At 44.6% G+C, this 18,104-nt stretch overlaps 13 non-coding genes across 13 annotated transcripts; all 13 read right to left on the minus strand.

Annotated features, from left to right (window-relative positions):
- Nucleotides 1-266: 266 nt before the first annotated feature.
- Nucleotides 267-348, minus strand: trnal-uaa (transfer RNA leucine (anticodon UAA)). Its single transcript has one exon. It is a non-coding gene; the product is annotated as a tRNA-Leu (tRNA).
- Nucleotides 349-1,139: 791 nt separating this feature from the next.
- trnag-ccc (transfer RNA glycine (anticodon CCC)) lies at nt 1,140-1,210 on the minus strand. The gene has a single exon. It is a non-coding gene; the product is annotated as a tRNA-Gly (tRNA).
- A 2,853-nt stretch (nt 1,211-4,063) lies between these two features.
- trnal-uaa (transfer RNA leucine (anticodon UAA)) lies at nt 4,064-4,144 on the minus strand. The gene has a single exon. It is a non-coding gene; the product is annotated as a tRNA-Leu (tRNA).
- Nucleotides 4,145-4,944: 800 nt separating this feature from the next.
- On the minus strand, nt 4,945-5,016 carry trnag-ccc (transfer RNA glycine (anticodon CCC)). The gene has a single exon. It is a non-coding gene; the product is annotated as a tRNA-Gly (tRNA).
- Nucleotides 5,017-8,747: 3,731 nt separating this feature from the next.
- Nucleotides 8,748-8,829, minus strand: trnal-uaa (transfer RNA leucine (anticodon UAA)). The gene has a single exon. It is a non-coding gene; the product is annotated as a tRNA-Leu (tRNA).
- A 784-nt stretch (nt 8,830-9,613) lies between these two features.
- trnag-ccc (transfer RNA glycine (anticodon CCC)) lies at nt 9,614-9,683 on the minus strand. The gene has a single exon. It is a non-coding gene; the product is annotated as a tRNA-Gly (tRNA).
- Nucleotides 9,684-9,958: 275 nt separating this feature from the next.
- Nucleotides 9,959-10,041, minus strand: trnal-uag (transfer RNA leucine (anticodon UAG)). The gene has a single exon. It is a non-coding gene; the product is annotated as a tRNA-Leu (tRNA).
- Nucleotides 10,042-10,772: 731 nt separating this feature from the next.
- Nucleotides 10,773-10,855, minus strand: trnal-uaa (transfer RNA leucine (anticodon UAA)). Its single transcript has one exon. It is a non-coding gene; the product is annotated as a tRNA-Leu (tRNA).
- Nucleotides 10,856-11,589: 734 nt separating this feature from the next.
- Nucleotides 11,590-11,671, minus strand: trnal-uaa (transfer RNA leucine (anticodon UAA)). Its single transcript has one exon. It is a non-coding gene; the product is annotated as a tRNA-Leu (tRNA).
- A 500-nt stretch (nt 11,672-12,171) lies between these two features.
- On the minus strand, nt 12,172-12,243 carry trnag-ccc (transfer RNA glycine (anticodon CCC)). Its single transcript has one exon. It is a non-coding gene; the product is annotated as a tRNA-Gly (tRNA).
- A 2,965-nt stretch (nt 12,244-15,208) lies between these two features.
- trnal-uaa (transfer RNA leucine (anticodon UAA)) lies at nt 15,209-15,290 on the minus strand. Its single transcript has one exon. It is a non-coding gene; the product is annotated as a tRNA-Leu (tRNA).
- Nucleotides 15,291-16,080: 790 nt separating this feature from the next.
- Nucleotides 16,081-16,152, minus strand: trnag-ccc (transfer RNA glycine (anticodon CCC)). The gene has a single exon. It is a non-coding gene; the product is annotated as a tRNA-Gly (tRNA).
- A 1,089-nt stretch (nt 16,153-17,241) lies between these two features.
- On the minus strand, nt 17,242-17,323 carry trnal-uaa (transfer RNA leucine (anticodon UAA)). Its single transcript has one exon. It is a non-coding gene; the product is annotated as a tRNA-Leu (tRNA).
- Between the last annotated feature and the right edge of the window lie 781 nt (nt 17,324-18,104).

Below are 18,104 nucleotides of genomic sequence, written 5' to 3' on the forward strand. Positions count from 1 at the left end.
AAAAAGTGTGTGTGTGACATGACAGAGCATGAACTTACAGAATGCATGCATTGTGCATTTTAAACAAACAAAAACAAATTCGTAACTTTCACTGCTGGTTTAATCATAAAGGCAGAGGTGAGATTTGTAAAATGAAAGAGGATGAATGTTGTTGACTGCTAGATGTTCACCATCACTTGTGTCCTGGGTGTATTGTGTTTTCATGGCTGCTTGATGAACACCTAAAACTAAGCACTACAATTAGTTCCTTGTAGTTTTCATCATAATGGCAGCGGTGGGATTTGAACCCACGCCTCCAAAGAGACTGGAGCTTAAATCCAGCGCCTTAGACCGCTCGGCCACACTACCATTCGTTAGCTTATTTTAGATCCTGATGTGGTTATAGAACAATTGAGATGAAAACATGACCTTAGCCAAAATGTGGCTTAAAATTTCACAACACAAAAGCAGGACAAAAAAAAGGACTGCGTTGGCTGGGAGTCGAACCCGGGTAAACTAATTGGAAGGCAGTTATGTTCACCACTATACAACCAAGGCACAAACTAAGAAGTTTTCCATGTTGTGGAATACCAAGGGCATTAGACCCAAAAGTGGTTATTGCTTTTGGTTGAATACAGATCAGATTGAGATGGGCTTGTGGAAGTGATTGGTGATGTAACTACATAATGTTTAGAAGCATTAACTAATTCTTCTGAGCAATTGTCACAGTTTTACCCACAGACAGCATGGCACTGGTGAGGAATCGATCTAGTGCTGGATGCCTGAAAGAATCCATGCATCCAGCAGCAATGCATGGCCAGATACAAAAGTGTGTGCGACATGACAGGGTATGAACTTTACCGAATGCATGCATTGTTCATTTTAAACAAACAAAAACTAATTCATGACCTTTACTGCATTTTTAATCACATAGGCAGTTGTGGGATTTGAACCCACATTTGTACAACAGACTGGACATTTACACTAGTAGCACAGACCTTTCAGACAAGCTACCTTCTGTGAGATTTATTAAATGCAACATCTTTACCATGACTATTTTGGGGAAACTAGTAATGCTTCACAGAACATACAGTGACAGGGAGACAACCAAAAGCATCGTACAAAGATCAATAGTTTGCGTGTTGTTGTAAAAGGTCCATTGCATTGGCCGGGAATCGAACCCGGGTCAACTGCTTGGGAAGCAGCATGCTCACCACTATACCACCAATGCACACAGCTTGCAGGATGTCGTAGTTTTCTTAAAGGGAGCATGGCACTGATAAGGGAGTCAAACTAATGTTTGATGTGTAGTTAGAAGCTATACTCAGGATTTTGAGAACAATTTATGGCCAGGTGAAAGAGTGCGTGGGTAAAAGGACAGAGGATGAATGTTATTGACTGCTAGATGTTCACCATCAGGTGTGTCGTGGGTGTATTGTGTTTTAATGGCTGCTTGATGAACACCTAAAACTAAGCACTACAATTAGTTCCCTGTACTTTAAAACATAATGGCAGCGGTGGATTTGAACCGACGCCTCCGAAGAGACTGGAGCCTAAATCCAGCGCCTTAGCCCACTCGCTCATTTTAGATCCTGATGTGTTAAAGAACACTTGAGATGAAGACATGACCTTATCCAAAATTTGGCTTAAAAAAAGAGGACTGCAGTTGGCTGGGAGTCGAACCTGGGTATCTTGCTTGGAAGGCAGCTATGCTCAACACTATTCAGAATCAGAAACAGAATCGTATTATTGGCCAAGTAAGTGCAAGCACATACAAAGGAAATTGATTCCGGTAGATGGTGTCTCTCAAGTACAATGTAGGAAAAAAAGATAAAAAACAACAACAACAACAAACAACAACAACAACAATGTGTAAGGGTGTTGTGTTATTGTCCAAGTTGTGGATTGTTTGTGATTTATAATAACTATAACTATATCTACTATTTATGAATAAATAGGCAAAAAAACAAACGAAATCTTATATACAAGTGAACATAAAGTGCAGTGTGTAATGATGGATGAGATTTACAGTATCAGCCTGTTTAGGCAGGGAGATGGCGAGGGGGAAGAAACTGTTCTTGTGTCGGCTGGTCCTGGTCTGCAGGCTTCTATAACGTCTGCCAGCGAGCAGCAGGTCAAAGAGCCTGTGACCAGGGTGTGAGGGGTCTGAGATGATTTTCCCTGCCCTTTTCCTGGATCTTGAGAGGTACAGGTCCTGGATGGAGGGCAAGGGGGCACCGGTGATCCTTTCTGCTGACCGTACAGTCCGCTGCAGTCTGATCCTGTCCGGTTTAGTGGCTGCTCCATACCAGACAGTGATGGAGGAGCACAGGACAGACTCAATGACCGCAGTGTAGAACTGGATCAGCAGCTCCTGTGGAAGACTGTACTTCCCCAGTTACCTCAGGAAGTACATCCTCTGCTGGGTCTTTTTGAGGATGGAGGAGATGTTGGTCTCCCACTTCAGGTCCTGGGAAATGGTGGTGCCTAGGAATGTGAAGGTCTCCACAATAGACACCAGCCTGTCTGATATAGTGAGGGGGAGCAATGTTGAGGGATGTCTCCTGAAGTCCACCGTCATCTCCACAGTCTTAAGCGTGTTCAGCACCAGGTTGTGTTGACTGCACCAGAGTACCAGACGCTCAACTTCCTGTCGGTATGCAGACTCATCACCATCCTGGATGAGCCCAATGACAGTGGTGTCGTCTGCAAACTTCAGGAGTTTCACAGTTGAGTTCCTGGAGGGCAGTCGTTGGTGTACAGGGAGAAGAGAAGTGGGGGAGGACACATCTGAGGGGCACCAGTACTGAGGGACCGTGTTCCAGAAGTGATCTCCCTCAGCCTCACTTGCTGCTTCCTGTCTGTCAGGAAGCTGGTGATCCACTTGCAGGTACCAGGTGACACGCTGAGCTGGGAGAGTTTGGAGGTGAGGAGTTCAGGCACAATGGTGTTGAATGCCGAGCTGAAGTCCACAAACAGAATCCTGGCATAGGTTCCCGGGCGGTCGAGATGTTGCAGGATGTAATGCAGCCCCATATTCACTACATCATCCACCGACCTGTTTGCCCGGTAGGCAAACTGCAGGGGGTCCAGTTGGTGTTCTGTGATGTCCTTTAGATGGGCTAAAACCAGGCGTTCAAAGGATTTCATGACCACAGACGTCAAGACGACAGGTCTGTAGTCATTTGGAACAGTGATGGTGGGTTTCTTGGGGACCGGAATAATGGTGGAGCGTTTGAAGCAGGTGGGAACTTCACACAGCTCCAGGGATCTGTTGAAGATGTGGGGGAAGATGGGAGCCAGCTGTTCAGCACAGGCTTTGAGACAAGAGGGGGAGACACTGTCTGGACCTGCGGCTTTCCTGGTCTTCTGTTTCTGGAACAGCCAACGCACATCTTCAACGTGTATTCTGAGATCCAGGGGGGGGGGGGGGGGAGAGAGGTGTGACAGGGTTCATTGTCTCTGGGAAGGGGTGGGTGACGAGGAGGATGGGGGGTGAGGAGTGATGGTGGTCTGTGTTCTGGAGTGGGGTGGTTGAGGGGTGTGAATCTTCAAACAAGGCACAAACTAGGAAGTTTTCCATGTTGTGGAATACCAAATGCATTTAGACCAAAAGTTGTATTTGCTTTTGGTTGAATACAGATCAGATTGAGATGGGCTGTGGAAGTGAGTGGTGGTGTAACTACATGATGTTAAGAAGCATTATTTAATTCCTCTGGGCAATTGTCACAGATTTTCCCACAGAGGATGGCCCGGTGAGCAATCAATCTAATGCTGGATTCCTGAAAGAATCCATGGTCAGGGCAACAGCAGCAATGCATGGCCAGATAAAAAAGTGTGTGTGACATGACAGAGCATGAACTTTACAGAATGCATGCATTGTGCATTTTAAACAAAAAAAAAGTCCTTAACTTTCACTGCTGGTTTAATCATATAGGCAGAGGTGAGATTTGTAAAAAAGAGGATGAATATTATTGACTGCTAGATGTTCACCATTAGGTGTGTCATAGGTGTATTTGTTTGCATGGCTGCTTGATGAACACCTAAAACTAAACACTACAATTAGTTCCTGTACTTTAAATAATGGCAGCGGTGGGATTTGAACCCACGCCTCCAAGAGACTGGAGCTTAAATCCAGCGCCTTAGACCGCTCGGCCACACTACCATTCGTTAGCTTATTTTAGATTGATTTGTTATAGAACAATTGAGATGAAAACATGACCTTAGCCAAAATGTGGCTTAAAATTTCACAACACAAAAGCAGGACAAAAAAAAGGACTGCGTTGGCTGGGAGTCGAACCCGGGTAAACTAATTGGAAGGCAGTTATGTTCACCACTATACAACCAAGGCACAAACTAAGAAGTTTTCCATGTTGTGGAATACCAAGGGCATTTAGACCCAAAAGTGGTTATTGCTTTTGGTTGAATACAGATCAGATTGAGATGGGCTGTGGAAGTGAGTGGTGATGTAAGCTACAATGATGATTGGAAGCATTAACTAATTCGTCCGAGCAATTGTCCACAGTTTTAACCCACAGAACCATGGCACTGGTGAGGAATCGATCAAGTGCTGGATGCCTGAAAGAATCCATGGGCAGGGCAACAGCAGCAATGCATGGCCAGATACAAAAGTGTGTGCGACATGACAGGGTATGAACTTTACCGAATGCATGCATTGTTCATTTAAACAAACAAAACTATTCATGACCTTTACTTACTGCATTTTTAATCACATAGGCAGTTGTGGGATTTGAACCCACATTTGTACAACAGACTGGACATTTACACTAGTAGCACAGGACCTTTCAGACAAGCTACCTCTGTAGATTTATTAAATGCAACATCTTTACCATGACTATTTTGAGGGAAACTAGTAATGCTTCACAGAACATACAGTGACAGGGAGAACAACCAAAAGCATCGTACAAAGATCAATAGGTTGGCGTGTTGTTGTAAAAGGTCCATTGCATTGGCCGGGAATCGAACCCGGGTCAACTGCTTGGGAAGCAGCTATGCTCACCACTATACCACCAATGCACACAGCTTGCAGGTTGTCGTAGATTTTCTTAAAGGGAGCATGGCACTGATAAGGGGTCAAACTAATGTTTGATGTGTAGTTAGAAGCTATACTCAGGATTTTGAGAACAATTTATGGCCAGGTGAAGAGTGCGTGGGGTAAAATGGACAGAGGATGAATGTTATTGACTGCTAGATGTTCACCATCAGGTGTGTCGTGGGTGTATTGTGTTTTAATGGCTGCTTGATGAACACCTAAACTAAGCACTACAATTAGTTCCCTGTACTTTAAAACATAATGGCAGCGGTGGGGATTTGAACCGACGCCTCCGAAGAGACTGGAGCCTAAATCCAGCGCCTTAGCCCACTCGGCTCATTTTAGATCCTGATGTGTTAAAGAACACTTGAGATGAAGACATGACCTTATCCAAAATTTGGCTTAAAAAAAGAGGACTGCATTGGCTGGGAGTCGAACCTGGGTATCTTGCTTGGAAGGCAGCTATGCTCAACACTATTCAGAATCAGAAACAGAATCGTATTTATTGGCCAAGTAAGTGCAAGCACATACAAGGAAATTGATTCCGGTAGATGGTGTCTCTCAAGTACAATGTAGGAAAAAAAAAGATAAAAAACAACAACAACAAACAACAACAACAACAATGTGTAAGGGTGTTGTGTTATTGTCCAAGTTGTGGATTGTTTGTGATTTATAAATAACTATAACTATATCTACTATTTATGAATAAATAGGCAAAAACAAACGAAATCTTATATACAAGTGAACATAAAGTGCAGTGTGTAATGATGGATGAGATTTACAGTATCAGCCGTTTAGGAGGGAGATGGCGACGGGGAAGAAACTGTTCTTGTGTCGGCTGGTCCTGGTCTGCAGGCTTCTATAACGTCTGCCAGCGAGCAGCAGGTCAAAGAGCCTGTGACCAGGGTGTGAGGGGTCTGAGATGATTTTCCCTGCCCTTTTCCTGGATCTTGAGAGGTACAGGTCCTGGATGGAGGGCAAGGGGGCACCGGTGATCCTTTCTGCTGACCGTACAGTCCGCTGCAGTCTGATCCTGTCCGGTTTAGTGGCTGCTCCATACCAGACAGTGATGGAGGAGCACAGGACAGATTCAATGACCGCAGTGTAGAACTGGATCAGCAGCTCCTGTGGAAGACTGTACTTCCCCAGTTACCTCAGGAAGTACATCCTCTGCTGGGTCTTTTTGAGGATGGAGGAGATGTTGGTCTCCCACTTCAGGTCCTGGGAAATGGTGGTGCCTAGGAATGTGAAGGTCTCCACAATAGACACCAGCCTGTCTGATATAGTGAGGGGGGAGCAATGTTGAGGGATGTCTCCTGAAGTCCACCGTCATCTCCACAGTCTTAAGCGTGTTCAGCACCAGGTTGTGTTGACTGCACCAGAGTACCAGACGCTCAACTTCCTGTCGGTATGCAGACTCATCACCATCCTGGATGAGTCCAATGACAGTGGTGTCGTCTGCAAACTTCAGGAGTTTCACAGTTGAGTTCCTGGAGGGCAGTCGTTGGTGTACAGGGAGAAGAGAAGTGGGGAGAGGACACATCCGTGAGGGGCACCAGTACTGAGGGACCGTGTTCCAGAAGTGATCTCCCTCAGCCTCACTTGCTGCTTCCTGTCTGTCAGGAAGCTGGTGAATCCACTTGCAGGTAACCAGGTGACACGCTGAGCTGGGAGAGTTTGGAGGTGAGGAGTTCAGGCACAATGGTGTTGAATGCCGAGCTGAAGTCCACAAACAGAATCCTGGCATAGGTTCCCGGGCGGTCGAGATGTTGCAGGATGTATGCAGCCCCATATTCACTACATCATCCACCGACCTGTTTGCCCGGTAGGCAAACTGCAGGGGGTCCAGTTGGGTGTTCTGTGATGTCCTTTAGATGGGCTAAAACCAGGCGTTCAAAGGATTTTCATGACCACAGACGTCAAGACGACAGGTCTGTAGTCATTTGGAACAGTGATGGTGGGTTTCTTGGGGACCGGAATAATGGTGGAGCGTTTGAAGCAGGTGGGAACTTCACACAGCTCCAGGGATCTGTTGAAGATGTGGGGGAAGATGGGAGCCAGCTGTTCAGCACAGGCTTTGAGACAAGAGGGGGAGACACTGTCTGGACCTGCGGCTTTCCTGGTCTTCTGTTTCTGGAACAGCCAACGCACATCTTCAACGTGTATTCTGAGTTTCAGGGGGGGTGGGGGGGTTGTGATTGGAGTCGTTGACTCTGGGCAGGGGAGGGTGAGGGAGGAGGGTGGGGGGGAGAGAGGTGTGACAGGGTTCATTGTCTCTGGGAAGGGGTGGGTGACGGAGGAGGATGGGGGGGGTGAGGAGTGATGGTGGTCTGTGTTTCTGGAGTGGGGTGGTTGAGGGGTGTGAATCTTCAACCAAGGCACAAACTAGGAAGTTTTCCATGTTGTGGAATACCAAGGGCATTTAGACCCAAAAGTGGTTATTGCTTTTGGTTGAATACAGATCAGATTGAGATGGGCTGTGGAAGTGAGTGGTGGTGTAACTACATGATGTTAAGAAGCATTATTTAATTCCTCTGGGCAATTGTCACAGATTTTCCCACAGAGAGCATGGCCCGGGTGAGCAATCAATCTAATGCTGGATTCCTGAAAGAATCCATGGTCAGGGCAACAGCAGCAATGCATGGCCAGATAAAAAAGTGTGTGTGTGACATGACAGAGCATGAACTTTACAGAATGCATGCATTGTGCATTTTAAACAAAAAAAAAAAGTCCTTAACTTTCACTGCTGGTTTAATCATATAGGCAGAGGTGAGATTTGTAAAAAGACAGACGGATGAATATTATTGACTGCTAGATGTTCACCATTAGGTGTGGTCATAGGTGTATTTTGTTTGCATGGCTGCTTGATGAACACCTAAAACTAAACACTACAATTAGTTCCCTGTACTTTAAAACATAATGGCAGCGGTGTGGGATTTGAACCCACGCCTCCGAAGAGACTGGAGCCTTAATCCAGCGCCTTAGACCGCTCGGCCACACTACCATTCGTTAGCTCATTTCCGATTCTGATTTGTTATTGAACACTTGAGATGAAGACATGACCTTAGCCAAAATTTGGCTTAAAAGTTGCACAACACAAAAGCAGGACAAAAAAAGGACTGCATTGGTTGGGAGTCCAACCTGGGTCAACTAACTGGAAGGCAGCTATGCTCACCACTATACAACCAAGGAACAAACTAGGAAGTTTTCCATGTTGTGGAATACCAAGGGCATTTAGACCCAAAAGTGGTTATTGCTTTTGGTTGAATACAGATCAGATTGAGATGGGCTGTGGAAGTGAGTGGTGATGTAACTACATTGATGATTAGAAATTAACTAATTCGTCCGAGCAATTGTCACAGTTTTACCCACAGAAACCATGGCACTGGTGAGGAATCGATCTAGTGCTGGATGCCTGAAAGAATCCATGGGCAGGGCAACAGCAGCAATGCATGGCCAGATACAAAAGTGTGTGTGACATGACAGGGCATGAACTTTACAGAATGCATGCATTGTGCATTTTAAAACAAAAAAAAAATTCGTAACTTTCACTGCTGGTTTAATCATAAGGCAGAGGTGAGATTTGTAAAAAGAAGAGGATGAATTTTGACTGCTAGATGTTCACCATTAGGTGTGTCGTGGGTGTATTTTGTTTGCATGGCTGCTTGATGAACACCTAAACACTACAATTAGTTCCCTGTACTTTAAAACATAATGGCAGCGGTGGGATTTGAACCCACGCCTCCAAAGAGACTGGAGCTTAAATCCAGCGCCTTAGACCGCTCGGCCACACTACCATTCGTTAGCTTATTTTAGATCTGATTGTATATGAACAATTGAGATGAAAACATGACCCTTAGCCAAAATGTGGCTTAAAATTTCACACACAAAAGCAGGACAAAAAAAAGGACTGCGTTGGCTTGGGAGTCGAACCGGGTAAACTAATTGGAAGGCAGTTATGTTCACCACTATACAACCAAGGCACAAACTAAGAAGTTTTCCATGTTGTGGAATACCAAGGGTATTTAGACCCAAAAGTGGTTATTGCTTTTGGTTGAATACAGATCAGATTGAGATGGGCTGTGGAAGTGATTGGTGATGTAACTACATAATGTTAGAAGCATTAACTAATTCTTCTGAGCAATTGTCACAGTTTTACCCACAGACAGCATGGCACTGGTGAGGAATCGATCTAGTGCTGGATGCCTGAAAGAATCCATGCATCCAGCAGCAATGCATGGCCAGATACAAAAGTGTGTGCGACATGACAGGGTATGAACTTTACCGAATGCATGCATTGTTAATTTTAAACAAACAAAAACTAATTCATGACCTTTACTGCATTTTTAATCACATAGGCAGTTGTGGGATTTGAACCCACATTTGTAAAACAGACTGGACATTTACACTAGTAGCACAGACCTTTCAGACAAGCTACCTTCTGTGAGATTTATTAAATGCAACATCTTTACCATGACTATTTTGGGAAACTAGTAATGCTTCACAGAACATACAGTGACAGGGACAACCAAAAGCATCGTACAAAGATCAATAGTTTGCGTGTTGTTGTAAAAGGTCCATTGCATTGGCCGGGAATCGAACCCGGTCAACTGCTTGGGAAGCAGCATGCTCACCACTATACCACCAATGCACACAGCTTGCAGGATGTCGTAGTTTTTCTTAAAGGGAGCATGGCACTGATAAGGAGTCAAACTAATGTTTGATGTGTAGTTAGAAGCTATACTCAGGATTTTGAGAACAATTTATGGCCAGGTGAATGAGTGCGTGGGTAAAAGGACAGGATGAATGTTATTGACTGCTAGATGTTCACCATCAGGTGTGTCGTGGGTGTATTGTGTTTGCATGGCTGCTTGATGAACACCTAAAACAAACGCTACAATTAGTTCCTTGTAGTTTTCATCATAATGGCAGCGGTGGGATTTGAACCCACGCCTCCGAAGGAGACTGGAGCCTAAATCCAGCGCCTTAGACCGCTCGGCCACACTACCACTCATTAGGTTTTTTAGATCCTGATGTGTTATAGAACACTTGAGATGAAAACATGACCTTAGCCAAAATTTGGCTTAAAAAGTTGCACAACACAAAGCAGGATGAAAAAGAGGACTGCGTTGGCTGGGAGTCCAAACCCGGGTCAAACTAACCTGAAGGCAGCTATGCTCACCACTATACAACAAAGGCACAAACTAGGAAGTTTTCCATGTTGTGGAATACCAAGTGCATTTAGACCCAAAGTGGTTATTTCTTTTGGTTGAATACGAGATCAGATTGAGATGGGCTGTGGAAGTGAGTGGTACTGTAACTACTGATGTTTAGAAAAATTAACTATTTCTTCTGAGCAATTGTCACAGTTTTTCCCACAGACAGCATGGCACTGGTGAGGAATCAGTCTAGTGCTGGATGCTGAAAGAATCCATGGTCAGGGGCAACAGCAGCAATGCATGCCAAATGAAAAAAAGTGTGTGTGTGACATGACAGAGCATGAACTTTACAGAATGCATGCATTGTGCATTTTAAACAAACAAAAAACAAATTCGTAACTTTCACTGCTGGTTTAATCATAAGGCGAGGTGAGATTTGTAAAATGAAAGAGGATGAATGTTGTTGACTGCTAGATGTTCACCATCATGTGTGTCGTGGGTGTATTGTGTTTTGCATGGCTGCTTGAGGACACCTAAAACAAAACACTACAATTAGTTCCCTGTACGTTTAAAACTAATAATGGCAGCGGTGGGATTTGAACCCCCGCCTCCAAAGAGACTGGAGCTTAAATCCAGCGCCTTAGAGCCGCTCGGCCACACTACCATCGTTAGCTTATTTTAGATCCTGATGTGTTATAGAACAATTGAGATGAAAACATGACCTTAGCCAAAATTTGGCTTAAAAGTTGCACAACACAAAAGCAGGATGAAAAAAGAGGACTGCGTTGGCTGGGAGTCCAACCCGGGTAAACTAACTTGAAGGCAGCTTATGCTTCACCACTATACAACAAAGGCACAAACTAGGAAGTTTTCCATGTTGTGGAATACCAAGGGCATTTAGACCCAAAAGTGGTTATTTCTTTTGGTTGAATAGAGATCAGATTGAGATGGGCTGTGGAAGTGAGTGGAGACTGTAACTACATGATGTTTAGAACAATTAACTAATTCTTCTGAGCAATTGTCACAGTTTTTCCCACAGACAGCATGGCACTGGTGAGGAATCAGATCTAGTGCTGGATGCCTGAAAGAATCCATGGTCAGGGCAACAGCAGCAATGCATGGCCAAATGAAAAAAGTGTGTGTGTGCCATGACAGAGTATGAACTTTACCAGAATGCATGCATTGTGCATTTTAAACAAACAAAAACAAATTCGTAACTTTCACTGCTGGTTTAATCATAAAGGCAGAGGTGAGATTTGTAAAATGAAAGAGGATGAATGTTGTTGACTGCTAGATGTTCACCATCACTTGTGTCCTGGGTGTATTGTGTTTTCATGGCTGCTTGATGAACACCTAAAACTAAGCACTACAATTAGTTCCTTGTAGTTTTCATCATAATGGCAGCGGTGGGATTTGAACCCACGCCTCCAAAGAGACTGGAGCTTAAATCCAGCGCCTTAGACCGCTCGGCCACACTACCATTCGTTAGCTTATTTTAGATCCTGATGTGTTATAGAACAATTGAGATGAAAACATGACCTTAGCCAAAATGTGGCTTAAAATTTCACAACACAAAAGCAGGACAAAAAAAGGACTGCGTTGGCTGGGAGTCGAACCCGGGTAAACTAATTGGAAGGCAGTTATGTTCACCACTATACAACCAAGGCACAAACTAAGAAGTTTTCCATGTTGTGGAATACCAAGGGCATTTAGACCCAAAAGTGGTTATTGCTTTGGTTGAATACAGATCAGATTGAGATGGGCTGTGGAAGTGATTGGTGATGTACAACAGACTGGACATTTACACTAGTAGCACAGACCTTTCAGACAAGCTACCTTCTGTGAGATTTATTAAATGCAACATCTTTACCATGACTATTTTGGGGAAACTAGTAATGCTTCACGAACATACAGTGACAGGGGACAACCAAAAGCATCGTACAAAGATCAATAGTTTGCGTGTTGTTGTAAAAGGTCCATTGCATTGGCCGGGAATCGAACCCGGGTCAACTGCTTGGGAAGCAGCCATGCTCACCACTATACCACCAATGCACACAGCTTGCAGGATGTCGTAGTTTTTCTTAAAGGGAGCATGGCACTGATAAGGGTCAAACTAATGTTTGATGTGTAGTTAGAAGCTATACTCAGGATTTTGAGAACAATTTATGGCCAGGTGAAAGAGTGCGTGGGTAAAAGGACAGAGGATGGAATGTTATTGACTGCTAGATGTTCACCATCAGGTGTGTCGTGGGTTGTATTGTGTTTTCATGGCTGCTTGATGAACACCTAAAACTAAGCACTACAATTAGTTCCTGTACTTTAAATCATAATGGCAGTGGTGGGATTTGAACCGCACGCCTCCGAAGAGACTGGAGCCTAAATCCAGCGCCTTAGCCCACTCGGCTCTATTTTAGATCCTGATGTGTTAAAGAACACTTGAGATGAAGACATGACCTTATCCAAAATTTGGCTTAAAAAAGAGGACTGCATGGCTGGGAGTCGAACCTGGGTAATCTTGCTTGGAAGGCAGCTATGCTCAACACTATTCAGAATCAGAAACAGAATCGTATTATTGGCCAAGTAAGTGCAAGCACATACAAGGAATTGATTCCGGTAGATTGGTGTCTCTCAAGTACAATGTAGGAAAAAAAGATAAAAATACAACAACAAACAAACAACAACAACAACAATGTGTAAGGGTGTTGTGTTATTGTCCAAGTTGTGGATTGTTTGTGATTTATAAATAACTATAACTATATCTACTATTTATGAATAAATAGGCCAAAAAACAAACGAAAATCTTATATACAAGGGAACATAAAGTGCAGTGTGTAATGATGGATGAGATTTACAGTATCAGCTGTTTAGCAGGGAGATGGGCGAGGGGAGAGGAAGAAGAAAACTGTTCTTGTGTCGGCTGGTCCTGGTCTGCAGGCTTCTATAACGTCTGCCAGCGAGCAGCAGGTCAAAGAGCCTGTGACCAGGGTGTGAGGGGTCTGAGATGATTTTCCCTGCCCTTTTCCTGGATCTTGAGAGGTACAGGTCCCTGGATGGAGGGCAAGGGGGCACCCGGTGATCCTTTCTGCTGACCGTACAGTCCGCTGCAGTCCTGATCCTGTCCGGTTTAGTGGCTGCTCCATACCAGACAGTGATGGAGGAGCACAGGACAGACTCAATGACCGCAGTGTAGAACTGGATCAGCAGCTCCTGTGGAAGACTGTACTTCCCCAGTTGCCTCAGGAGTACAATCCTCTGCTGGGTCTTTTTGAGGATGGAGGAGATGTTGGTCTCCCAACCTCAGGTCCTGGGAAATGGTGGTGCCTAGGAATGTGAAGGTCTCCACAATAGACACCAGCCTGTCTGATATAGTGAGGGGGGAGCAATGTTGAGGGATGTCTCCTGAAGTCCACCGTCATCTCCACAGTCTTAAAGCGTGTTCAGCACCAGGTTGTGTTGACTGCCACCAGAGTACCAGACGCTCAACTTCTGTCGGTATGCAGACTCATCACCATCCTGGATGAGTCCAATGACAGTGGTGTCGTCTGCAACTTCAGGAGTTCACAGTTGAGTTCCTGGAGGGCAGTCGTTGGTGTACAGGGAGAAGAGAAGTGGGGAGAGGACACATCCGTGAGGGGCAACCAGTACTGAGGGACCGTGTTCCAGAAGTGATCTCCCTCAGCCCTCACTTGCTGCTTCCTGTCTGTCAGGAAGCTGGTGATCCACTTGCAGGTACCAGGTGACACGCTGAGCTGGGAGAGTTTGGAGGTGAGGAGTTCAGGCACAATGGTGTTGAATGCCGAGCTGAAGTCCACAAACAGAATCCTGGCATAGGTTCCCGGGCGGGTCGAGATGTTTGCAGGATGTAATGCATGGCCCCATATTCACTACATCATCCACCGACCTGTTTGCCCGGTAGGCAAACTGCAGGGGGTCCAGTTGGGTGTTCTGTGATGTCCTTTAGATGGGCTAAAACCAGGCGTTCAAAGGGATTCATGACCACAGCGTCAAGACGACAGGTCTGTAGTCATTTGGAACAGTGATGGTGGGTTTCTTGGGGACCGGAATAATGGTGGAGCGTTTGAAGCAGGTGGGAACTTCCACACAGCTCCAGGGATCTGTTGAAGATGTGGGGGAAGATGGGGAGCCAGCTGTTCAGCACAGGCTTTGAGACAAGAGGGGGAGACACTGTCCTGGACCTGCGGCTTTCCTGGTCTTCTGTTTTCTGGAACAGCCAACGCACATCTTCAACGTGTATTCTGAGTTTCAGGGGGGGTGGGGGGGTTGTGATTGGAGTCGTTGACTCTGGGCAGGGGAGGGGGGGGGGGGGGGGGGGGGGGGGGAGGGGGGGAGAGAGGTGTGACAGGGTTCATTGTCTCTGGGAAGGGGGGGGGGAGGGAGGAGGATGGGGGGGGTGAGGAGTGATGGTGGTCTGTGTTTCTGGAGTGGGGTGGGTTGAGGGGTGTGAATCTCAACCAAGGCACAAACTAGGAAGTTTTCCATGTTTGTGGAATACCAAAGTGCATTTAGACCAAAAGTTGTATTTGCTTTTGGTTGAATACAGATCAGATTGAGATGGGCTGTGGAAGTGAGTGGTGGTGTAACTACATGTGTTAAGAAGCATTATTTAATTCCTCTGGGCAATTGTCACAGATTTTCCCACAGAGAGCATGGCCCGGGTGAGCAATCAATCTAATGCTGGATTCCTGAAAGAATCCATGGTCAGGGCACAGCAGCAATGCATGCCAGATAAAAAGGTGTGTGTGACATGACAGAGCATGAACTTTACAGAATGCATTGCATTGTGCATTTTAAACAAAAAAAACCAAATTCGTAACTTTTCACTGCTGGTTTAATCATAAGGCAGAGGTGAGATTTGTAAACTGAAAGAGGGATGAATGTTGTTGACTGCTAGATGTTCACCATCAGGTGTGTCGTGGGTGTATTGTGTTTGCATGGCTGCCTTGATGAACACCCTAAAACAAAACACTACAATTAGGTCCCTGTACTTTAAACATAATGGCAGCGGTGGGATTTTGAACCCACGCTCCAAAGAGACTGGAGCTTAAATCCAGCGCCTTAGACCGCTCGGCCACACTACCATTCGTTAGCTTATTTTAGATCCTGATGTGTATAGAACAATTGAGATGAAAACATGACCTTAGCCAAACTGTGGCTTAAAATTTCACAACACAACAGCAGGACAAAAAAAAGGGACTGCGTTGGCTGGGAGTCGAACCCGGGTAAACTAATTGGAAGGCAGTTATGCTTCACCACTATACAACCAAGGCACAAACTAAGACGTTTTCCATGTTGTGGAATACCAAGGGCATTTAGACCCAAAAGTGGTTATTGCTTTTGGTTGAATACAGATCAGATTGAGATGGGCTGTGGAAGTGAGTGGTGATGTAACTACAATAATGTTTAGAAGCATTAACTAATTCTTCTGAGCAATTGTCACAGTTTTACCCACAGACAGCATGGCACTGGTGAGGAATCGATCTAGTGCTGGATGCCTGAAAGAATCCATGCATCCAGCAGCAATGCATGGCCAGATACAAAAGTGTGTGCGACATGACAGGGTATGAACTTTACAGAATGCATGCATTGTTCATTTAAACAAACAAAAACTAATTCATGACCTTTACTGCATTTTTAATCACATAGGCAGTTGTGGGATTTGAACCCACATTTGTAAAACAGACTGGACATTTACACTAGTAGCACAGACCTTTCAGACAAGCTACCTTCTGTGAGATATATTAAATGCAACATCTTTACCATGACTATTTTGAGGAAACTAGTAATGCTTCACAGAACATACAGTGACAGGAGACAACCAAAAGCATCGTACAAAGATCAATGGTTTGCGTGTTGTTGTAAAAGGTCCATTGCATTGGCCGGGAATCGAACCCGGGTCAACTGCTTGGGAAGCAGCTATGCTCACCACTATACCACCAATGCACACAGCTTGCAGGTTGTCGTAGATTTTCTTAAAGGGAGCATGGCACTGATAAGGAGTCAAACTAATGTTTGATGTGTAGTTAGAAGCTATACTCAGGATTTTGAGAACAATTTATGGCCAGGTGAAGAGTGCGTGGGTAAAAGGACAGAGGATGAATGTTATTGACTGCTAGATGTTCACCATCAGGTGGTGTCGTGGGTGTATTGTGTTTGCATGGCTGCTTGATGAACACCTAAAACAAAACACTACAATTAGTTCCTTGTAGTTTTCATCATAATGGCAGCGGTGGGATTTGAACCCACGCCTCCGAAGAGACTGGAGCTAAATCCAGCGCCTTAGACCGCTCGGCCACACTACCACTCATTAGGTTATTTTAGATCCTGATGTGTTATAGAACACTTGAGATGAAAACATGACCTTAGCCAAAATTTGGCTTAAAAAGTTGCACAACACAAAAGCAGGATGAAAAAAGAGGACTGCGTTGGCTGGGAGTCCAACCGGGTCAACTAACCTGAAGGCAGCTATGCTCACCACTATACAACAAAGGCACAAACTAGGAAGTTTTCCATGTTGTGGAATACCAAGGGCATTTAGACCCAAAAGTGGTTATTTCTTTTGGTTGAATAGAGATCAGATTGAGATGGGCTGTGGAAGTGAGTGGTACTGTAACTACATGATGTTTAGAAAAATTAACTAATTCTTCTGAGCAATTGTCACAGTTTTTCCCACAGACAGCATGGCTCTGGTGAGGAATCAGTCTAGTGCTGGATGCCTGAAAGAATCCATGGTCAGGGCAACAGCAGCAATGCATGGCCAAATGAAAAAAGTGTGTGTGTGACATGACAGAGCATGAACTTTACAGAATGCATGCATTGTGCATTTTAAACAAACAAAAACAAATTCGTAACTTTCACTGCTGGTTTAATCATAAAGGCAGAGGTGAGATTTGTAAAATGAAAGAGGATGAATGTTGTTGACTGCTAGATGTTCACCATCACTTGTGTCCTGGGTGTATTGTGTTTTCATGGCTGCTTGATGAACACCTAAAACTAAGCACTACAATTAGTTCCTTGCAGTTTTCATCATAATGGCAGCGGTGGGATTTGAACCCACGCCTCCAAAGAGACTGGAGCTTAAATCCAGCGCCTTAGACCGCTCGGCCACACTACCATTCGTTAGCTTATTTTAGATCCTGATGTGTTATAGAACAATTGAGATGAAAACATGACCTTAGCCAAAATGTGGCTTAAAATTTCACAACACAAAAGCAGGACAAAAAAAAGGACTGCGTTGGCTGGGAGTCGAACCCGGGTAAACTAATTGGAAGGCAGTTATGTTCACCACTATACAACCAAGGCACAAACTAAGAAGTTTTCCATGTTGTGGAATACCAAGGGCATTTAGACCCAAAAGTGGTTATTGCTTTTGGTTGAATACAGATCAGATTGAGATGGGCTGTGGAAGTGATTGGTGATGTAACTACATAATGTTTAGAAGCATTAACTAATTCTTCTGAGCAATTGTCACAGTTTTACCCACAGACAGCATGGCACTGGTGAGGAATCGATCTAGTGCTGGATGCCTGAAAGAATCCATGCATCCAGCAGCAATGCATGGCCAGATACAAAAGTGTGTGCGACATGACAGGGTATGAACTTTACCGAATGCATGCATTGTTCATTTTAAACAAACAAAAACTAATTCATGACCTTTACTGCATTTTTAATCACATAGGCAGTTGTGGGATTTGAACCCACATTTGTACAACAGACTGGACATTTACACTAGTAGCACAGACCTTTCAGACAAGCTACCTTCTGTGAGATTTATTAAATGCAACATCTTTACCATGACTATTTTGGGGAAACTAGTAATGCTTCACAGAACATACAGTGACAGGGGACAACCAAAAGCATCGTACAAAGATCAATAGTTTGCGTGTTGTTGTAAA

The sequence above is a fragment of the Denticeps clupeoides genome, unplaced genomic scaffold (genome assembly GCF_900700375.1).
Source record: "Denticeps clupeoides unplaced genomic scaffold, fDenClu1.1, whole genome shotgun sequence".
Classification (NCBI taxonomy): Eukaryota; Metazoa; Chordata; class Actinopteri; order Clupeiformes; family Denticipitidae; genus Denticeps; species Denticeps clupeoides.